At 34.6% G+C, this 5,016-nt stretch overlaps 1 pseudogene; it reads right to left on the bottom strand.

Annotated features, from left to right (window-relative positions):
• Positions 1 to 1,443: 1,443 nt before the first annotated feature.
• LOC146541320 (sodium/potassium-transporting ATPase subunit alpha pseudogene) lies at positions 1,444 to 4,497 on the bottom strand (annotated as a pseudogene).
• Positions 4,498 to 5,016: the final 519 nt, after the last annotated feature.

Genomic DNA, 5,016 nt, shown 5'->3' with positions numbered 1-5,016 from the left:
ATATGAGTCGAAGGGCTCACGTCAGCCTACCTGTCCGATTAGTATCTTTTACTGTGTGGGTCACGGACAAATATCTCGTTTTTAAAATTGAAATCTTTTCTTCATGCCACATTATAAATGTAGCTGACTGGAAATGCCGCTGGATTAAAGGTTGACTCACGGTACTTTAAGCGCTGAACTGCAATGGTAGGATCGCGTGTTCTAAAAACCAATCAAAATGATAGCCAGCACTCAACGATATCACTGTTCCATTATCGTCAAATACAAATAGACAAGGTAACATTTGTCTAATTGATTACAAAAACATTCCCTCCATCGACTGCGACGATATAAGGTTTTGGTTTCTTAAACATGTTAATCTAAATTAAAAGCGGGGTCGGTTACAAAACGCTAAGCATTAGCCGCGGCCCTAGAGACTCCATTAGGAGTAATAAAATGCCTATCATTATCGAGGGCCGAAAAGTCGATGCACGCGATGCAATTACTTGATTGGCGGTGTTCTGGCCGGCTCTGGCTGAGCTGTGATGGATGTCGAACATAATTAGAAAACACTTCAGCATGTGTCTTCATTGGTGCAATCTTAATTGTGGCCAGCACTTACCTCGCCGACTCAAACAGCACGTGCCGGCCGACGCAATCAACTTCGATTTGATTTGTATAGATAGCAACAAAATTCAACCATTCATATTTCTTTTTAGCACAAAAGTGAAATTGATTTAAAATGCATATTTTATATTATTTCAAATAAACTCAAATCAGCCGACGACGTGATAGACAAAGGGTACCTAGTGTTAAAACACTCCGTTCCCCAGTTTCCGCCAAATTCTGGTGGCATTGTTTGTTGAGGGGCAGAATTCAATCGCGCCTTGCCTCGACACCAGAGTGAAGAAATGGAAATATAAATTTAAATAAATATTTTATCTCCTCGATTGGGGATCGAACCCACAACCAGTCGATTTTATAATCACAGCTTGTGCCTCTGAGCCAAGACTGGATTTTTATGCTATTTTATATTATTTATTACCACATAATATATAAGAGTAAGAGTTAAAAGTGTAGAGTTTCTTTATCTCTATCTTTATCTCTGTTCTCTCTGGTTACCCTGCGATATGAGGGATAAAGCGTGAAGTTGAAAATAATGTGGTAATGTAAATAAAACTCAAGTTAAAAATTATAAAACTAATTTGTATTTTGTTGTCATTTTTATCAACTTCTTATGACATCTACAAATATGTAAGTAAAGATTAAGACAGAAAGAATTATAATATCTGCTTACTAATAGCACAGTTTCAGTGTTAGAAACACTAAAGAAGAATTAAATTATAAACATATTCATACATTTCATATTAATTAGCTTATGTGACATTGTATTAAATATCATTTGATATTAAACTAAACATTATTTACTTCAACTTCTTAGCTTAAAAATAAAATACGAGTATATTAATAATATGTTTCCTGTTCTATCCATTTCGAAAAATTACTTCGAATTAAATATCTTCTTAGCTCATCAGCTGCAATCATAAGGAAAAAAAATGGAAATGAAAGAATAAAATCGTGCCATGCAATTGCTTCTGTGCCGAAAATTTCATTACAAAACGGTACATACGTCACAAACAAGGCAGCAAATAAGTCAACCAAAATGCTTATATTTAAAACGTGATTTTTCATTCCTTTTTGAAATAACGATATTCGTCTAGTTTTACATATTATAACATCTGAAATCTGAGTCCAGCAAATCGCAACGAAGTACGCAGTCTGTGCACATCGTTCAACTTTTTTTCTGTCAGCATAGTACCAGAGTCGTCCTAGAGTATCCTTGACTGTAGTCGATCGTGATTCCCAGTTTTTACGGATAAAAATTAAACTGGACGGGAAAAAACCACTTTGGGCAAATACTACTAAATAGGCATACATTCCAGCAAAAAATTGTATTAATCCAATTTGAAAGTATGCCATAAAAATAAGAACCCTGTTAACAAGATGATCAGTGGGTTTCCGTGGAGGAATTGACATTATATCGTCTTCTGAAGTTTCATACGCAAGGCTGATTGCTGGCAATAAATCTGTCCCAACATTTATGACTAAAATTAGAATTAAAGGCATTGGCAAAGGTATTCCTAAACAGGCGTATAAAACAAATGGCAACATTTCAGGAGTATTTGATGTTAGAGTGTAGGCTATAGTTTTTTTCAAATTATCAAATATACGTCTGCCTTCTTGTATACCTAATACTATAGAAGCGAAATTGTCGTCTAATAGGATCATATCGGCTGCTTGTTTTGAAACTTCTGTACCAGTTATTCCCATGGCGATGCCAATATCGGCTTTCTTCAAAGCTGGAGAATCATTGACACCATCGCCTGTGACAGCCACTACGTGATCTAGTGCTTGATAATTTTCTACAATAATTAATTTTTGTTGTGGGCTTGTTCTAGCAAAAGTAATTTCATCATACTTTTTTTGAGCACTTTTTAAATCGTTCACGCTCATCTTTCTCAAGTCATCGCCAGTTATAACAGCGGCTTCAAATTGCTGCTTAATATGAGGTGGTATATCGGATAAGTCAATGTGATGTTCAAAGGCATAGTCGTAGGCTGTAGGCTTAGTGATTGTGCCACATCTTCGTGAGATAGCTAATGCTGTAACTGGATGGTCACCAGTAACCATGATAACTTTTATACCTGCTTCACGACATAATGAAATATATTTTTCGATATCTCGTCTAGGAGGATCTATCATAGAAATAGCACCCAAAAATCTTAAAGTTTCGAGAGGAAAGTTTCGGTCTTGAGTATCGAATTCATATCCCAAAGGATAATTTTCCAAAGACAATTCATAATCACAATAACCAATTACACGTTCACCCATGTTAGCAAGTTTAATAAAATTAGCCTTCAGTTCTTTTTTCAATTGTGGAGTCATAGGTTGATCCCCTTCATTTGTAAGTATTTTTGTACAAAATTCTATTACAATTTCTGGGGCACCTTTCATAATTAAGTAATAACTCTGTGTAGCTTGCATCCTGTGAATTGTGACTTGATATTTGTATGCTGAGCTGAAGGGTATTTCCGCTTCTTTGGGATTTTCTTCGCGTGTTTTAGTAGCAGATCGATTGGTTTCCATATATCTTAAAATTGCTGACTCTGATGCGTCCCCTATAATTTTTCGTTTTTGAATAGGTAAACCGAGTGTATCCTCTGAAAATGTAGCCTTCAAATTTAAAGATGCGGCTAAGCTTAATGTTGCGTATGCGTGATCTGAAACATGTCCATGGTCCTCCTTGTCATAAATTATAAAGTTACAATATAAATGTGATACTGTCATCTGATTTTCAGTAAGCGTTCCGGTTTTGTCAGAGCAAATGCAAGAAGTAGATCCTAAAGTTTCTACAGCTTGTAGGGTTTTGGCCAGACAGTTTTTTCTTTTTAAACGTTTAGCTGATAAAGTCATACATACAGTTAATGTAACAATTAAACCTTCAGGTACATTTGCTAATATAATTCCAAGCATGTATTGTAATGCCGTCAACCAACTTTTTTGAATAAAATACACCATTAGAAAAAATAAAAAGCCGAATGTAAATGCAACTCCGCAAATAATTTTTATAAAATGTTTTATTTCTTTTGCTATAGGTGTTTCATCTTTCTCTAATCCGGTAACTAAGCCAGCTATTTTCCCCATTTGGGTTACTTCTCCAGTAGCTATAACAATACCTTTTGCTGTACCCTCTGTAATAGGACAACCAAAAAATACCATATTTTTTGATTCTAACGGATTTACGTTCGTACACTCTGGTCTGTGTAGTATTGGCTCTGATTCTCCAGTCAGTGATGACATATCGGTTTTAAAATTGTTACATGTTATAATTCTAACATCAGCAGGGACTATTTGACCTCCTGCCATTTCAACAATATCACCTAGCACTATTTCAGTATTGGGAATAATTTTTGTAACCCCATCTCGTATAACGGTCGCATTTGGTGGAACTAATTTTTCAAAACCACTCATCACTGCCAAATTTTTTGCTTCTTGGTAAAATCCAAAAAGACCTGTACCTACAACAGTAGCTGTAATAACACAGCCTAAGTATAAATATTCTTTGCCCGAATGTCCAGATTTATCAGTCCCCGTATCAATTTTATCTGAAAAGAAATATGCTATAAAATTCAAAATAGCACCACACCAAAGGACACATTGGAACCAGCCAAATAAATTATGACGAAATATCTTCCAATAACTGTTTCCTCGAAGTTCTTTCAATTGATTTGGTCCTAAATGTTCTAATAATTCTTTAGCAACATTTTCTGACAAGCCTGTATTGACATTAGAACGATAAATTTGTTCTAATTGGGTAGAAGAGAGAAAGTGATCACCTGTATGAGGTTCTTCCTTTAAGAGAGTAAGTTCGGACACTGCGGGATTTATATGTTGGCCACTTAATCGGCGCAAAGTAACTATAGAGGTACTAGAACGACGACGGGACTGATGAGGCATTGCTATTCTTGCAAATATATTTCAACTCAATGAAAATACCTTACAAAAGTACCATTACTTCTGTTCACTGGCACTGATTACTTATATTTACTTTCCCTTCTAAATTATCAAGAAGTCATTTATATTGGTTTTTTCTAAAATATAACAGTAAAATCCTTAGTTTTACGTAACCATTACATTTATTAATCTTCTATCAAAATTTATATATGACAGATTTTTCATCTTTTTAAAATATTTAAATAAAAAGTTCGCTTTTCGCAATTGTCATAAGAAACAATGTTCTTGCAGAGGTCTCTTTGTTAGAAGAAAAGTAATGATAAAAAAAACTGGTTGTCTCAACCAGTGACTGAGATAATTGATTTTTTGTTTTTCCGACAAAAAGTAACATTTTTTTGTGCTCGTTAATTTATTTTTTTTTATTTATGCAGATAAATTAGAAGCAAACATTTGCTTTTTACTGGCAAGTAACAATTTATGTATAGATACGTTACAAGTCAGACGCTTTTGCTTCTCTAGCTT

This window comes from Heliconius melpomene, chromosome 1 (assembly GCF_056956725.1).
Source record: "Heliconius melpomene rosina isolate 202511_hmr_F chromosome 1, ASM5695672v1, whole genome shotgun sequence".
Classification (NCBI taxonomy): domain Eukaryota; kingdom Metazoa; phylum Arthropoda; class Insecta; order Lepidoptera; family Nymphalidae; genus Heliconius; species Heliconius melpomene.
Note: the sequence above shows the minus strand (reverse complement) of the source record. Positions and strands in the feature narration are given on the sequence as shown.